Below are 19601 nucleotides of genomic sequence, written 5' to 3'. Positions count from 1 at the left end.
TTAGTGTCAGAGATGATCCTGACGCCAGCCATTTTGAAACTCTCCATAATACTAGCTGATTCACTTGACTAATAAGGATTAAGCACAACCAAAATGATTACAAATATGAAAAATAGGTATCTAAGGAAAGATTTGGTGACTTTAGTTTCTATAATCAGATGCTGATACAAGTCAATCACATATTTGTGAGATTATTCTAGAATTGCTTATGCCTGCCTAATAGGATTCTTACTGTAATAATTCATTAAACTTAAAATATGCAGAAAAATATAAATTGGCTTACTTTACATATTTAGGAAAAAAAAACACAGGTTGTATTCTTTAAATGTGAGAAGATTCTTAGCAGTGATACAAATGAAGACTTGTTTTATGGTAAATACAGAGCAGTTTTTCATCATTTCCTATTGAGAATAGAACCTGAAAATTTGGCAGTAACGATTTAAGTGAGATGTAGAGAAGGGCTTTCTGACTACAGCTTATATCTTCACGTAGTAGATATTCAGAGGAGGTAAGTAACGCTTCAAAGAATCTCTTAATGCACTTATCTCTGGTTAGTGTGGATTACGTTATGTAAAGCACTAAATCAAAAATATAAACAGTATAAATAGATTTCAAATGTTCCTGTTGGCCATGTGGTAAACAGGTTAAAAGCAAACCCTATGTTGATAGAAAAATAAAATAAAATTTATAAATTTGGAGTGATCTTTTTATAGCTGATTTATAATGAATTAATATAAAAGAAAACTGATATTTTAAAACAGTGAATTCCTTTTCATTAAGACAATACATAATTTTAAGTGTAGTTTATAGAAAATTCTGTTACACTAAGTATAATTCTCCCTCAAGATTACCCCTCTTTTCTTTCTTAAATAGAAACAGGCGATTTGCATTAATTTTAATGGTTCAGCTGCTTGATTTATCCCTGCATGAAATTGCATGCTTCAGTACCTAATACCTGCTGAAATAATAATTCATATAATCTCAAGATGTGTCAAGAAGTGACTTAAAGTAGAAGTAAAAACATATGAACTGAAATTAATGATGATCTCCCACCACTTCCTGATGAATAGGAGAACAAGGTCATGTATTTCAACACAGAGGGTCTGACTTTTCTCTCAGTGGTCTCAGGTGCCACTAGCCACGGTGGTATTATTACGAGTTCCTTTGGCACTGCTGGGTAGCACTGAATAGAACAACACTAAATCTGTCCATTAAGAAATAACAAGGACATACTATAGAATAAAATAACTTATTGCATTGCAGTAAACAATGGTGCCCAAATATGCTAAAGTAATTCATGTTGCATTTAGAAATGTAGTTTAAAGAAAAAAAACATTGATTTGAGCATATTAGAAAAATGACTATAAATATTCAAAAAGACATATTCATTCACATAGAGCTAAAATTTTAGCATATTTTAAATATTCAGGGATGTAACAAAGTTTATATTGTTTCAGTTTTCTCCTCACTGTACTCTTCACATCAAAATTACTAACCTAACAATGTGTATAGATGGGTAGAGTGAGCTTTTCTCATAATTTTAGAACCAACAGTATCTTTAACTGTCATAAGAAGGGTTCTGCCGGAGTGTTTTAGTTGCTTCTTATCCTCTATGGAGATATGTTGAAAGAATGCCAAGTAACATCTCCCAAATTGATTGTTGCATTAAATTTCCCTAGGAGAAAGTGCATAGAAACAAGATCCATCATCACGTTGACATTACTGCTCCGTTTTTGGGTCATCTCAACCAAAAGGAGACTGTAGACTAGCAACTATTAAATTGCATCCACTGGTAGTTTGTGATATTTAAAAATAAAAAGCATGTGCTATGTTTCTTGTACTTATTTTCAGAGTATTTTAATTTTTGACATGGTTAGTTGTCAAATTTGTGAGCACTAAAATCACTTTAAAAGTTAAAAAGCAAGAAAAGTCATTATTCAAGCCCCAGAGAAATACCTCAACTGACTAAGGATTGGGCATTTTGCCATCATGCCAGATGGGTAAGAGTGTCAGCCACCAAGAGACATGTACCTGTCAAGTGTGAATATTGATGTCAGCATCTAAGAAGACCACTTCACTAGTGCCCTGTTATGAGATGATACCCATACGGAACCCCCACATGCCAAAAACTATTATCAACCTATCAAATTGACTTCCTTCGAAAAATTAAGCAGACTTTGAGATGATGTAAATGAAAGGATAATCACATCACTTGGATTAGTTGACATACAAATAACATGAAATTGTATATTAAAAGTCTGTACCTCTCTTTTCATTTTAAATGAAACTCCGATTTTGACAGATTCTCCATCCTCAGTTATTTTTTAAGTTAAGCACTTATTAGATATTGCAAATGTCACACTGGTAAAATATTTAAACAAAAAAAAATCTACTTGTCAGCTTTCTCATTAAATGGACTCAGTGTGCGATTAAGGATATTATTTTTCACTTTTGATATGAGCACAATTCAATTGGTTATATCATTGCAATTCACATTATTCTTTTCCTTATCACATGTAAATGTATTCAGAATGTATTTGGTGGTGTGAAAAAGAAGAAAAAGGATAAAATGACATATAATTGTCAGCATAATAAAATGGATCTCCTTCACCAATTAATATTTTCTTTTGTTTCACATTTCAAATATAATTTTAGTTGGCATCTTATGTCTAAGCATATATATCTCACTACTAAATCATGAATAGGTCCACAATTAAACTAACTCTAAAATCTATCATAAGTCCTTATCAAGTCAATTCCTATGTGTTCATTTTTCGTGGTTGTAATTTCTTAGACTCTCATAGGCCTAGAAAATTTTCAAAGCCAGTAGACAGCAACTAAATTTTGTATCAAGCTCAAGTGTAGGGATAGTTTTAAATTACTAAGTCAGCATTTATTTTCACCCAGGGATCTATTCATATGAACTCCAAAATTCAACATGCTCATCAATCAAGTAAAGTTTGATTGCACCAGCTTTCCACACTTTTATGTCCTACCCAATGTCAGTGCAACTGTCTGATCACATCTGTTTATGGAAAACAGAAGCACCAACATTAATGTATTCATTAAGAAAACCAGGCAATTGTTAAACCTCTACAATCCAAGCATTTCTTTATTTCTATTTTTTTATTTTCTTTTGGTCTTTAATATCATCTTTCAAAACATCAAAATTTTTCTTAATGTTTATTTTAATTTGGTAATTACCTTTCACAATAAAATTAACTGATATAAATTATATTAGTCTGATTAATTTCTCTCCTTATTTCCCTATATTTATGCATTCCTTAATTCAACATACAGTTATTTAATTCACAGAAGATTAAGCACACTCATGGATACTAGAAATGCATCTGCAAGCAAAAGAAAGATCTTTGCCCTTATAAAGCTTATATTCTAACAGTAAGAGAAGGTAATAAAGTCATATGTTAAATTTTTAAATGTGGAATTAGATGGAGTGTGGCCATCAATGAGAAGAGCATTTTGGCAAATAATGATTTCTTCTTATTTTTTCATCCCTTTATGCCCCTCTGATACAGTTTTGGATCATTTAGCAACTAATTATTTGCCTACATAAATCATGCCATCTCTCTCTCTCTCTCTCTCCCTCATTACCATTAAATTTTCATTTTTTTCACAATGTCTTATTCCCATTGCATGCAAACTATATATTCAAATGCTTATTTCCTTCTATTTAACAGCCATGTGCACTTCATTTCTTATGAAATATGTTTTGCCCATCTTTTTAATTAGTTGTTGGTCTTTTATTTGTTACTACCACTTTTTTTAATCATAATATTAGCCCCCTGTTGTATGCCTTGCAAACTTTTTCCAGTTTGTTTTTAAAATTTCTTTTCTTTCCAGTAGTGTCATTGCTATGCATATAATTTTACTTTTTATGTTGTCATGTATATCAATCTGTTTCAATTGAATGTTTGTAAATGTATCTCTTGCTAAATATAGCCCTCCAAAGGCTGATAGATTGTTCTAATAATTTAGCGATTTCATTTTTATGTTTGTCTGATGCAGCTGAAATTTTTTTACCACACAGAGGAAGGTGAAGACCACGTTATTGACGTGGTGAATATACTCACCAGGTTGTCAAGCATTTTTTCAGCAACAATATTTTGCAATTTTCTCCTAAATGTTTTGAAATTCTACCTTTGTTTAACAATACATTTCCATTATGTATGTAGTTACCATTCTAAACTCCTCACTCTTTTTTCCCCCCTGCACTTTCTTGCCTGCAACCCATGTGCATAGTAACATACAGTTTTAATTACTGTTGTTCTACAATGTTTCTTAATAATGCATGCAGGAGAAAATCTCTGCTTGGGGATATTTTTAATGAAAATTTGCTGGAACTTCTTGTACATTAACATGATAATATGAACTTTCTTCAGGTGTAATTTTCACACAATAAAGTGCACATCTTTGGCATAGGGCTTGATGAGTTTTAGCTGATTTGTACAGCCCTGTAACAACCATCAAAATCAAGATATAGAACACTGAAGTTACCACCAGAGTTTCTTTAAGTTTCTTCTCTGTCATCCTGCCAATGCCAGGAGCACCACTCATCACCATTGTCACTGTAAACTAAATTTGTTTCCTCTAGAATTTCATATGATTGAAATTATACAGTTTACACTGTTTTGTTTCTGGCTACTTATATTCCACATAATGTTATATATATATAATCACCAATCCACATGGTTGTGTGTATCTATAGTTTATTCCTTTTTTGATTAAGTAGTATTATATTACATGACTACATCAAAATTACATAAACTTTCAGTGTTGATGAAAAATTACTGGGATGTACTGTAATTATATGTTTAATTTGGTAATAAACTATCAAACAATTCTCCAGCAGTGCAGTTTCACATTCACATCAACCATGGATGGGTGTTTCAGTTACTCTATATCATTGCCAGAGATTTTCAGTTTGTTGATATCAGCCATTTCTGTGAATATGTAGTGGTAGTTCATTGTTTTAATTTGCATTTCCCTGGTAATTAAAAATGTTTCACAGATTTATGTCAATATTACCCATTTTGGAGATTTTCTTTTGTGAGATGTCTTTTCAAATTGTTTTCCTATCTTGATTTGGTAATCATAAGCATTCTTCCTTTATTTTTGATATTAATAAGAATATTAATAACACCCTAAATTTAATATTGGGGCATGAGGTCTGTAGATCATAATCTTCTTCAACTGTCAGTATTTTGTCTATCTGAGCTTATTTTTTTGGTGTCTGTATTTTATGTATTTGAACTTCACTATCATTTTATCATTTTGTTTTATTAGTAAGTAAGCTTTTTATTGTGTTTTTGGTGGTGGTGATGTTTATTTTTTAATTCTGAAAAGTACTTTTTATTACTATACAAATTTCATTGTAAAATTCACAAGTGTAAAAAATGGTTCTAAAGACAGTAAACTTTAATGACCACAGCATGTACTAGTCATATAATTTCGAGCAAATTACGTCACTTGTTCTTAGTTTCTTATCTTTTTCTTCAATTAAATAAGATGGAAAACACTGCTTACATCATGTGATTGTTGCCAAGATTGAATAAGTATTTTTGCAAAGGATTTGAAAGACTATAATAGTATCAAGTAGTCATTTATTGTTTTAGGATTTGTCATGGATTGTTTGGTAGGAATAGCTCAAACTACAATTGTTGAGTTTTATTTTGTTTGCACTGCTCTTGTATTGCTTTGCCCATTATCTTTTTAAAATTTTTTCTGATTCACTATTCTTTATATTTTTAATATAAGATGTTATTAGATTTTCCTTTGTGACAAAATCTTTTGTATCAATATATCAGTTTATTATTACATTTACATTTATTGCTTCATCAGGTATACTTTTCTTGATTCTTCCTTAACTTAGTTTACATCCTGCTTTTCTTTAAAATACTTAAAAAAAACTTATTTGATCTATGACCTTTTTTTTTCTTGTTATAGGTTATCATGTTATTTCTGATCTATCAGAAGTTTTATAGCCAGACTTTAATATATTTTCTTGTATATGCAATTTTAACTTTATACAATATACTGAATATACTGTAGACCATTTCCGTTTCCTCCTTTCTTTTGGTTATAATGACTTTGCATATATGTAACTTTTCATACCTCCAACATTTTTTTCTTCTTAACTAATCAAATTTGTCTTTTTATATTATGTTCTTGGATATTTTCGTGGCTATTTTTACATTTTAAATGTTTTTATGCATCTATCTGTTGATTTATCAAATTTAAGTAATATCATTTTCTTCTCACTATAAAAGAAATAGAAATCAATATATTTAAAATACTTTCAATATTTTTCCACTTCTTAATTTTCTAAATTTGCAGTATTGTTCCATTTCTATGTAGTCACCGTTTATAATACATTTAATTGAACTCAGTGTGCATTGTTGATTGTCTAGATATGGAATCATATTATTTGAGAAGAGAAATAGCTTGACTTTCTCCCTTCTTATTTGGAAACCTTTTATTTCTCTCTCTTAGTTGATCATTCCAACTAAGACTTCCAGTACTGAACCAACCCAAATGTCCAACAATGATAGACTGGATTAAGAAAATGTGGCACATATACACCGTGGAATACTATGCAGCCATAAAAAATGATGAGTTCATGTCCTTTGTAGGGACATGGATGAAGCTGGAAACCATCATTCTCAGCAAACTATTGCAAGGACAAAAAACCAAACACTGCGTGTTCTCACTCATAGGTGGGAATTGAACAGTGAGAACACATGGACACAGGAAGGGGAACATCACACACCGGGGACTATTGTGGGGTGGGGGGAGGAGGGAGGGATAGCATTAGGAGATATACCTAATGCTAAATGACAATGACGAGTTAATGGGTGCAGCACACCAACATGGCACATGTATTCATATGTAACAAACCTGCACGTTGTGCACATGTACCCTAAAACTTAAAAATAATAATAATAATAATAAATAAAATAAAATAAAAAAGAAAAGGAGTGGTGGGGGTGGGCATTCTTGTCTTGTTCCAATTCTCAAGGTAAATGCTTCCAGCTTTTGCCCATTCAGTATGATGTTGGCAGTGGGTTTTTCATAGATGGCTCTTGTTACTTTGGTGTATATTCCTTCAATGCCTAATTTGTTAAGTTTTTAATATAAAGGGTGTTGAATTTTACTGATGGCCTTTTCTGCAGCTATTGAGATGGTTGTGTAGTTTTTGTTGTTAATTTTGCTTATATGGTAAATCGCATTTATTTATTCACATATGTTGAACCAGCCTTGCATCCCAGGTATAATGCCTAATTGATTGTGGTGAATTAGCTTTTTGATGTGCTGCTGGATTCAGTTTGCTAATATTTTGTTGAGGATTTTTGTGTCTATGTTCATCAGAGATATTCTCCTGAAATTTTCTTTCTTTGTTTTGTCTCTGCCAGGCTTTGGTGTCAGAATGATTATGGCTTTGTAAAATGAGTTACAGAGGAGTCCCTCTTCCTCAATATTTTGAAATAATTTGAGTAGGATTAATACTAGTTCCTCTCTGTATGTCTGGTTGAATTCAGCTGTGAATCCATCTGGCTTAAGGCATTTTTTGGTTGGTAGGCTTTTTATTACTAATTCAATTTGGGGACTTGTTAGTGATCTGTTAAGTATTTTAATTTCTTCTTGTTTCAATGTTAGGAGGCGTGTGTTTCCAGGAATTTATCATTTTTTTCTAGGTTTTCCAGTTTATATAAGTAGAGGAGTTCATAACAGTCTCTGAGGTTTTTTTGTAATTCTGTGGGATTGGTTGTAATGTCAACTTTGTCATTTCTGATTGTGTTTATTTGGATCTTCTCTCATTTTTTCTTTTTCAATCTAGCGAGTAGTCCATTAATCTTGTTTAATTTTTTGAAGAACCAACTTTCAGTTTCACCAAGCTCTTGTATGGATTTTTATTTCTAAATATTCAGTTCAGCTCTGATTTTGGTTATTCATTTATTCCACTACTTTTAGGGTTAGCTTGCTCTTGTTTTTCTAGTTCCTTAAGGTGCTACATTAGGTCGTTAACTGAGATCTCTCTAACCTGTTGATGTAGGCATTTATTGCTGTAAACCTTCCTATTAACACTGCTTTAGCTGTGCCCCAAAGATTCTGTTACTTGCCTTTCTGTTTTCATTAGTTTCAAATAATTTTTTGATTTCTGCCTCAATTTCATTCTTTACACAAAGTCATTTGGGAGAAGATTATTTAACTTTAATGTAATTGTATGATTTTATAGATCTCCTTGGTATTGATTCCTATTTTTATTGCACCGTGATCTGACAGTATGGTTGGTATGACTCTGATTTTTTAAAAATTCACTTAGTGTTGCTTCATGGCTGAGCATGTGTTGAACTTCAGAGTATGTGCCATGTGACAATGAGAAGAGTGTATACTCTGTTGTTGTTGGGTGAATTTTTCTGTGATTATCTATTAGGTCCAATTGGTCAAGTGTGGAGTTTAAGTCCAGAATACCTTTGTTAGTTTTCTGCCTCAGTATAGAGTGTTGAAGTCCCCGGGTATTATTGTGTGATTATCTAAGTCTCTTCATAGATCTATAAAACTTGATCGTTGTTGGTGTAAAGTGTTTCATCTGATATAATAATCATTGCTCATTTTTGTTTTCTGTTTTTTGATAGATCTTTTTCCATCTCTTTATTTTGAGCCTATGGGTGTCATTACTTGTGAGATGGATCTCTTGGAAATAGCAGACAGTGGGAGTTGGTTCTTTATCCAACTTGTCACTCTATGACTTTCTAGTGAGGCATTTAGACTATTTACATTTGTGGTCAATATTGATATGCAGGGGTCCGTCCCACAGACCGTGACCCAACAACGAATGGATAACATACACTGACACAGATATTCTGCCTGTCAGTCTGGCTAAGTGTCTGGGCCCCTCACAGACACCAAGGAAGGTGCTGTAAAGAGTAGCAGCCAATGCCCAGTCAGCCATCAAAGCTCACATTTATTCAATATAGATTAAATGACAAACGTCTTGAGTAAACACCACTACAGGGTAATTGACCTGGCTGCAGACCACCACCCCGGTCATCCCACCCCCACTTCCCCCACCCCCACTCACCACCCAGTAGAGAGCAATTATGCACCCACAGTTGATCAAAGGTTGATCTTAGCTTGAGTAAACAAGCTATTTAGGTAAACTACTCTACATTCCTTTGTACCTACTTTAAGCTATTTACTCAAGGTAAAGATTAGGCTGCTTTCAGCCATAACCCTATCCTGAGACTTTTGCAAAACCTTCTGGCCTTCCAAAAAGATTTGTGTCTATATCCTATAACTTCATCTTAAAATTTTTCCCACCAACCTGACTGAACTCCCACATTGATAAGTGAGAATTTGATCCTGTCATCATTCTGTTAGTTAGTTGTTGTGTAGACTTGATTGTATGTTGCTTTATAGTACTAGGGTAGGTGCTTAAGTGTTCTTTTGTGGCAGCAGATACCATACTTTCATTTCTATGTTAAAAACTCCCTTTAGTATCTCTGATAAGGCGGGTCACTTGGTTTTTGCTTGTCTGAAAAGGATTTTGTTTCTCCTTTGCTTAAGGAGCTTAGCTTTGTAGGATATGAAATTCTTGACTGGAATTTATTTCCTTGAAAGATGGTGAATATAGGCCCCCAATCACTTCTGGCTTGTAAGGTTTCTGTTGAATGGTCCACTGTTAGTCTGATGGGATTCACTTTGTCAGTGAACTCTTCCTCTCTAGCTCCCTTAAATATTTATTCTTTCATGTTGACCTTGGAGAATCTGATGACTAAGTGTCTTGGGGATAGTAATCTTGCATAGTATCTCACAAGAGTTCTCTGAATTTCTTGAATTTGTATGTCGAACTCTCTAGCAAAATTGGGAATATTTTCATGGATTATATCCTCAAATATATTTTCCAAGTTGGTTGTTTTGTCTCCTCTTTCTGAAATGCCAATAAGTCATAGATTTTTGTCTCTTTATATAATCCCATGTTTCTCAAAGGCTTTGTTCACTTTCTTTAAAAAAATATCTTTTTTTATTTCAATAGCTTTTGGGGGAACAGGTGGTGTTTGGTTACATGAATAAGTTATTTAGTAGTTATTTCTGAGATTTTGGTGCACCCATCACTGTACCCAATGTAGAGTCTTTTATCCCTCCCCCCGCCCGCCACACTTTACCCTGAGTGTCCAAAGTCCATTGCATCATTCTTATGCATTTGCATCCTCATAGCTTAGCTCCCACTTACAAAGTGACAACATATTATGTTTGATGTTTAGTTTTCCATTCCTGAGTTACTTCACTTAGAATAATAGTTTCCAATTCCATCCAGGTTGCTGCGAATGCTATTATTTTGTTCCTTTTTATGGCGCAGTAGTATTCCTTGGTGTATGTGTATATATATATATATATCACATTTTCTTTATCCACATGTTGATTGATGGGCATTTAGACTGGTTCCATATTTTTGCAATTGTGAAAGGTGTTGCTATAAATATGCATGTGCAAGTATGTTTTTTGTACAATGACTTATTTTCTTCTGGGTAAATACTCAGGAGTGGCATTTCTGGTCACAGGTAGATGTAATTTTATTTCTTTAAGGAATCTCCACACTGTTTTCCATAGTGGTTGTACTAGTCTACATTCCCACCAGCAAGATTATAGTGTTCTCTTTTGATCACATCCATGCCAACATCTATTATTTTATTTTATTTTTTTATTATGGTCATTCTTGCAGGAGTGAGGTGGTATCACATTGTGGTTTTGTTTTGCATTTCCCTGATCATTAGTGATATTGAGTGTTTTTCATATGTTTGGTGGCCATTTGCATATTTTCTTTTTTTAATAAAATTGTGGTTTATTTAAACAATGAAGCACATACAGCAGTGAAATGAATAATTTATTGTTACATGGGCCAACATGGATGAATCTCAGAAACATAATGTTAACTGAAAAAGGAAGTCATAAAAGAAAACATAAAATGATCTTTTATATGAAATTCAAAAACAGGCAAAACTAGGTATTATTTAAGGATACAAACATAGCTAAAAAGTTAGATAGAAGCAAGAAACTACAAAATTTGGGGCAGTGGTATTTTTGTATAGAGGAAGTGCTGTGTGTATTGGGAAAGGCTTCTAAGGTAATATGATGTGGAGTACCTGGATATCTATGTCATTATTTTTTTCTCTTTTTTCTTGACACTATCCATATGGAGATAAACGTCATTATTTTAATTGCTTTTATATGTATGGCACCTAAAGTTTTAAATTAAAACTTTTTATTGAGGTGAGATTCACATAACCACAAAACTAATCATTTTATTTTTTTCCCATAAGTTATTGGGGGTACAGGTTTTGTTTGGTTACATGAGTAAGTTCTTTAGTGGTGATTTGTGATATTTTGGTGCACCCTACCTTACTGCACCATATTTGTAGTCTTTTATCCCTCACCACCCTCCCACTCTTCCACGCAAGTCCCCAAAGTCCATTGTATTGTCCTTATCCCTTTGCATCCTCATAGCTTAGTTCCCACATATCAGTGAAAACATACGATGTTTGATTTTCCATTCCTTAGTTACTTTGCTTAGAATAATAGTCTCCAATCTCATCTAGGTCACTGCAAATGCTGTTAATTCATTCTTTGTTATGGCTGTATAGTATGCCATCGTATATATATTCCACAGTTTCTTTATCCACACATTGATTGATGGGCATACGGGTTGGTTCAATGATTTTCCTATTGTGAATTGTGCCACTATAAACATGGGTGTACAAGTATCTTTTTCAAATAATGACTTCTTTTCGTCTTGGTAAATACCCAGTAGTGGGATTGCTGGATTAAATGGTAGTTCTACTTTTAGTTTTTTTTAAGGAATATCCACACTGTTTTTTATAGTGGCTGTACTAATTTACCTTTCCACCAGCAGTGTAGAAGTGTTCCCTGATTACTGCATCCATGCCAACATCTACTGTTTTTTGATTTTTTGATTATGGCCATTCTTTTTTTTTTTTTTGAGACGGAGTCTCAACACTGCTAATGATCAGGGAAATGCCAATCAAAACCACAATGTGGGGCCGGGAGCGGTGGCTCACGCCTGTAACTCCAGCACTTTGGGAGACCAAGGCAGATGGATCACCTGAGGTTGGGAATTCAAGACCAGCCTGGCCAACATGATGAAATGCCATCTCTACTAAAAATACAAAATTAGCCTGGTGTGGTGGGACATGCCTGTAATCCCAGCTACTTGGGAGGCTGAGGCAGGAGAATTGTTTGAACTGGGGAGGCGATTGCACTCCACCCTGGGCAACAATAGCAAAACTCTGCCTCAAAAAAAACAAAACAAAAACAAAACCACAATGTGATACCACCTTACTCCTTTAAGAATGACCATAATCGGCCGGGCACGGTGGCTCACTCTTGTAATCCCAGCACTTTGGGAGGCCGAGGTGGGCGGATCATGAGGTCAGGAGATCGAGACCACGGTGAAACCCCGTCTCTACTAAAAATACAAAAAAAAAAAATTAGCCGGGCATGGTGGCAGGCACCTGTAGTCCCAGCTACTTGGAGAGGCTGAGGGAGAAGAATGGCGTGAACCCAGGAGGCGGAGCTTGCAGTGAGCCGAGATTGTGCCACTGCACTCCAGCCTGGGCGACAGAGCGAGACTCTTCTTCATGTGGCTTGCCAGTTATCCCAGCAACATTTGTTGAATGCGTGTCCTTTCCTCACTTTACATTTTTGTTTGCTTTGTTGAAGATCAGTTGTCTGTAAGCATTTGGCTTTCTTTCTGGGTTCTCTGTTATGTTCCATTGGTCTATGTGCCTATTTTTATACCAGTACCATGCTGTTTTGGTGACTATGAGCTTATAGTATAGTTTGAAGCTGTTTAATTGGGTAATGCAATGCCTCCAGATTTATTCTTTTTGCTTAGTCTTGCATTGGCTTTGCGGGCTCTGTTTTTGGTACCATATGAATTTTAGAAATGTCTTTTCTAATTTTGTGAAGAATTATGGCAGTATTTTTAAGGGGATTGCATTGAATTTATAGATTACTTTTGGCAGTATTGTCATTTCAAAATATTGATTCTACCCATCCATGAGTATGGGATGTGTTTCCATTTGTTGATGTCATCTATGATTACTTTCAGCAGTGTTTTGTAGTTTTCCTTGTAGAGGTCTTTCACCTCCTTGGTTAGGTATATTTCTAAGCATTTCATTTTTTTTGTGGCTATTGTGAAAATGGTTGAGCTCTTGATTTGATTCTCAGCTTGGTCATTGTTGATGTATAGCAGTGCTACTGATTTGTGTACATTAATTTTGTTTGAATTTGTTTATCAGTTCTAGGAGCTTTTTGGATGAATTTTTAGGGTTTTCTCGGTATACAGTCATATCATCAGCAAATAGCAACAGTTTCACTTCCTCTTTACCTCTCTTTACAGTTTTACTTCCTTTTTACCATCTGAATACCTATATGGATGCCCTTTGTTTCTTTCTCTTGTTCGATTGCTCTGGCAAGGACTTCCAGTACTATGTTAAATAGAAGGGTGAAAGTGGATATCCTTGTCTTGTTTTTATCTTTTCCCTGTTCAGTATAATGTTGGCTGTGGGTTTGTCATAGATGGTTTACTACATTAAGGTATGTTCCTTCTATGCTGATTTTGCTGAGGCTTTTTTTTTTTTCTTCTTCTTGAGACAGAGTCTCGTTCTCTCTCCAAGCTGGAGTGCAGTGGAGCCATCTCAGCTCGCTGCAAGCTCTGCCTCCTGGATTCACGCCATTCTTCTACCTCAGTCTCCTGAGTAGCTGGGACTACAGGTGCCTGCTAACACTCCTGGCTAATTTTTTGTATTTTTAGTAGAGACGGGGTTTCACCGTCAATTAATGTTAAATAATTGATAATCTGTCTTAGATAAGGAATATTGAGCCAGGATGGTCTCGATCTCCTGACCTTGTGATCCGCCCGCCTCGGCCTCCCAAAGAGGCTTTTACTCATTAAGGGATGCTGGATTTTTGTCAAATGCTTTTTCTGTTTCTGTTGAGATGATCATGTGATTTTTGTTTTTAATTCTGTTTATGTGGTGTAACACATTTATTGACTTGCATATGTTAAACCATCCCTGCATCCCTGGTATGAAACACACTGGATCATGGTGGATTATCTTTTTGATATGCTGCTGGATTCAGTTAGCCAGTAGTTTGTTGAAGATTTTTGCATCTGTGTTCATAATGGATATTGTTCTGTAATTTTGCCTTTTTTCCTTGCATCTTTTCCTGGTTTGGGTATTAGGAAATACATAGAATGATTTAGGAAGGATTCCCTCTTTCTCGGTCGTGTTGAATAATGTCAAAAGGATTGGTACCAATTTTTTTAATGTCTGATAGAATTCAGCTGTGAATTCATCTGGTCCTGAACATTTTTGTTAGCAATTTTTTAATTACCATTTCAATCTTGCTGCTCATTATTTTCTGTTCAGAGTTTTTATTTCTTCCTGGTTTAATCTATCAGAAATGTATTTATCTCCTCTAGGCTTTTTAGTTTATGTGCATAAAGGTGTTCATAGTAGCCTAGAATGATCTTTTGTATTTCTGTGGTATCAGTTTTTTTATCTCCCATTTCATTTTTAATTGAGCTTATTTGGGTCTTTTCTTTTCTTGGCTGATCTTCCTAATGGTATATCAATTTTATTTATCTTTTCAAAGAACTAGCTTCTTGTTTCATTTATCTTTTCTATTGTTTTGTATGTCCCAGCATCTGGGTCACCTCTCTAACCTCTCTCAGTGTATTCTCTCAGATGGTCTGTTTGGATTATGCCAGTTACTAAAGAACTTCTACGGTTGTAGAACTTCTTCCTGCTTGTTTGTAGTTGGCCATTTTGGAATGTATCTAAAGTATTTTTAAATGTTGATGTGGATTTGTGCCTTTATTTTCAAGGGTCTAAATGCTTTAAGAAATAAAATTTCTGAATTTAAAGTGTCAGATTTTTCTTCTCCAAAAATCAATGATAAAATTATCAATAAACAGATGAGTTAGGAATAATTTTTGCTTGTTGATGATAATTTCATAATGTGTTAATCATTTCAATTCCATCTTACTAGAAAATTATCACAAATTGTGTCTGTCAATATATTTTGGTAAATCTCAGTTCGTGGTTCAAGATTTATGTCTTAAAAGTCAAAATGTAATGCATTGGATGTAATCTCCAACTTCTACTTGGCACTCAGTAGTTTAATCTATATGAAAAAGAAAGGAATTATTTATACCTCTTTTTATCTAGAGTGGGACATTATTTATTATACATTTTCTTTAATCATTTTAGTAATAATTAATATAGACTATATAGCACATAGAAAAATACCACCCAACTTTCTTGACATTGGTTCAACAATTACACAATGAAAGTGATTTAGAATAATAATCTGGATTTTAGATATGACGTTGAGATATATATGTCCAAACTTAACAAAATATAACAATTTCAGTGTTTTATATATACATATGCTTTTTCAGTTTTAAGCTATGAGCGTTTAAAATGCATATTTCAAAGCATATTTCTCATATTATTTTTCTCAGATGAATGAATTATTTTATCTACTAGTCTAACAATTTTTACATAAAGGGAAAAAAATCCAAAAAAGTAACTGAACTCCTAACTCCTGGGCAAAATAATCATGTGATATGAATGCTAAATGTACATGTGATATGAATGTTAAAGCATGAGAAGTAGATAAAAGAAATACCAGAAACACATATTAGATTAGCTTGAATTAATGTTAAATAATTGATAGTCTGTCTTAGATAAAGAATATTGAGACATAAATGGTTAATATTAAAGGTAATTAAATTTCATTTATATGTTTCATAAATTTGAAAGTAATAATATCTGAATCAAAGATCAAGGATATTGTAATATTGCACATAAAGTGATTAAATTCTGACAAAATTAGTGTAAATGTGTGTTGGTTAAATATGAATGTTATGCATAGGATCTAGAGGATAACTCTTCAATCAGGAAATTAAAACTTCCAGGTTTGATGAATAATGTTTGCAATTTAAAATTACATTAAATGCTAAGGCAGAAATTAGAAAAACTCATAAAAATCAAAGTATCAAATACTCTTCTTTGTATATTTCTATGTTAATGGGACATCCTTAATAAAATATCTTACAGTTCTCATATTGGCTAATAACTGGAGTAGGCAGGAGAAAGATAGACAGGATGACAAAGAGGAGATTAGAGCAAGTTGAGACTTTCATTTCATTTGGATTCAGTTGAGTTAAACTAGCACACACTGGTCCCATGCTGAGTTATTTACTTTTTTACGTATTCAAATAAAAATATTGACCCTCATGTTCAGGGCTGTTAGAGGTAAAATTCAGACAACATAAACTGAATAGAGAAAAAGAGCAATTACAGGTGGTCAAATTTCTTGGACTATTACAAGAATTGCTTCCAAATAATTACATACACTTTAACTCCATTTAGATTTGAGATGATTGAAAATAATGACATGTAATTACAATCTATCCACCACAATCCCATTCTATTGTGACATTAAGAGCTTGTCTTTTCTTGATAATCTAATAGAAGTAATAAAAAGTAACATGCTAGAATAATTTTCTAGACAGAGAACAGAGACAAAAACTTCAGCATATTATTCTTTTGTTTACTACCCTATCAGGGCATATAAATTATATCTTGAAAGAGAGTGGACACCTTTGTAGAATCAGGATGTGGAAATAATAGATACAGGATAATAATCCAGATTCTTTCTTATTTGGATGCCTTTTAATTATTTTTCTCACTTTTTTGTATTGACTAGAATCTCCGGTAAAATATAAATAGAAGTGATCACAGTAAAACACCCTTTCTTCCATATTGCAAGAGTAAAGCATTAAGTTTTTCCTGTGAGGTGTACTGTTTTTTGATTTCATAGATGCCCTTTATCAGGTTGAGATCATCTTTATGTTTTTTTTCATTTTTTTCTTGTATTTTGAGGATTTCTATCAGAAATGGGTATAGGTTTTGTCAAATCTTTTGTATCTATTTATTGAGATGGTCTTATAGTCTTGTTTTTAAAATTTAATACAGCGAATTAATTGATCTTATAAGGGTTAACCCAGCTTGGAGAAACCACCTTTCAGTAACCATGTGTTACTATGTTTGGTATTGGTGGAGTCAATTTGCTAAATTTCTATGTGGAATTTTTATAGTTTTTTCATGAGCAATACTGTGTTGTAATTTTTATTTCCTTTAGTGTCATGCTTTTATACTATTGGTGTCAGGGTATTGCTGGCCTTATATAATAAGTGGAGACATAATTTATGTGTCTAATTTTCTGGAATAGTTTGTGTGAAATTGATATTACTTCTTTCTTAAATGTTTGGTTGAATTTACTAGTGAGGCCAACTGGGCCTAAAGTTTTCTTTGTGAAAAATTTTTCTATCTACTGAAGATACGTTGTTTCTTACTGGGCCCTTGGATCCACTATATTTTTAAGTCTTAAGAGGGTTTTTTTCAGTCTAATGATCTTCACAGGGCAATTCTCCATCTCAGAAAATGTTGAGACATGGGAATACATTATTAGGAACCATTTTACAGAAAATAAGAATCTTAGCAGCAATATGTCAGCACAGTGTCACTGTGAAACAGCTAAAAATGTGAGGGGTAGTATATAAAAAGGAAAGTATAGAAAGAGCAGGAGTCTGACCCTACGGAGAATACAAAGCAAAAACCTTTTCTTATAGTGCCACCTTGTACCACTTCTGGAAACCTACTCAATTTTCTGGAGTGAACATGGAGTGAATGTGAATGTGGAGTCTATGCCATCACTAGAATTATATACAGTTTTCATTTGAGATAATGAGTGTGATGTACAGTTCAGAGAGAAAGAAGCTATGGCTCAAGAACATTGAAGGGAAGACAGAAGCATTACAAAAGATCCACCGAATAGTTGCTATTACCACAGCAAATTCTAACAATTGTTAGAATCATAAGATGTCTCTAATTCTGTTACACACAAAAGGAATATTCAAAATAGATATTTCTATGATCTCAGAACTATATTCTATGAGTAACTTCATATGGGAGACAGCTCTAAATTGTTTATAATTTTAGATTCTGGTTTCTGAAAAATTGGCACAACGTATGTGAAATACTGACAATGCTGAAACCAAAATTTTTTGTTTTCCTGTCATTTTTTTCCACACACTTCCCTAGAAAACAGAAATTATCTACTATTTTCCTTGGTTAACAATGTCAATGTGTTTGTATAAACTATATTATGCACTGGGTGTTTGTAATACAATAGAGAAGAAAAATTTGCTTTTACTTTTTAAATGCTTAGATGTTGGTGTTGATGTCTCAGAAAGCTTACAGAATGAATAGGCCAGATGTGGTGGCTCACACCTGTAATCACAGCACTTTGGGAAGCTGAGGCTGGTGGGTCGCTTGAGCTCACAAGTTCCAGACTAGCCTGGCCAGCATGGTGAAAACCCATCTCTACAAAAAAAAAAAAAAAAAAAAAGTTAGCTGGGCATGGTGGTGCCCAGTTGTAGTCCCAGCTACTCGGGAGGCTGAGGGGAGAGGATGGCTTGAGCCCAGGAGCCACTGCACTCCAGCCTGGGCAATAGAGCCAGAATTTGTCTTTAATAATAATAATAATAATAAAATTTTACTGCATGAATGCAGAGCGGTGAAGAGGTGATCATACTGAGCATAGTTCTTCTGTGACAAGAAATTTGGAGACAGAGATATTTTTAAAGGGGGGGGAGGAGAAGAGAAGCAGAAAGATATGAATGTGAACACTAGTCTATTGTTTAACACATGTTGTTCAGTAGAGAAACTAAGTCAAATAATGGTCATTGTCTTACAAGATTCCCTCCTTTCTAAAGAAGTGCACTTCAGTGAACAGGATAAAAATAATAAAAGCTGACACTTATTGAGTGTTTATTACCTGCCAGACTGTTTTCTCAGCATGAAATATCTACTGCCTCATTAAATAGATCTCAGACATGTATAATATCACAACAGTCATGTTATGAAATGAATGTTTATGTTTCCCCAAAATTCATATGCTGAAATCCTAACCTCCAATGTGATGGTGTTAAGAGGTGGGACCTTCTGAGACGATATTTAAGTCATGAGAGTAGGGCCTTCATGAATGGGATTAATGCCCTTATAAGAAGAAATATAAGAGAGGTAATTTCTCTCTCAGCCATGTGAGGATAAAACTCATCTGCAAACCAGGAAGAGGGCCCTCACCAAACGCCAGACACCTTCAGCTGCTGAAACCTTGTTCTTGGAATTCACAGGCTCTATAACTGTGAGAAATAAATGTTTGTTTTTTAAGGCACACATATTATGGTATTCTATTATAGCAGCACAGGCTGAGGTAAGCTTTTTCAGGGATGTGTTGTTACTATTCCGATTTTAACATGAGAAAATTGAGGTATTGTGAAGTTAAGGAACTTGTTAGGATCACAAGCTGTTCAGTTATGGTTTCAATGGCTGAAGAACATTGAAGGAAAGACAAGCATTGGATTAGATGTACTTTGGATCAACTCCTGTGCCTGCACTATACTATACTCCAAATTTCTATTCTAT

The sequence above is a fragment of the Hylobates moloch genome, unplaced genomic scaffold, assembly GCF_009828535.3.
Source record: "Hylobates moloch isolate HMO894 unplaced genomic scaffold, HMol_V3 SCAFFOLD_3, whole genome shotgun sequence".
NCBI lineage: Eukaryota > Metazoa > Chordata > Mammalia > Primates > Hylobatidae > Hylobates > Hylobates moloch.
Note: the sequence above shows the minus strand (reverse complement) of the source record.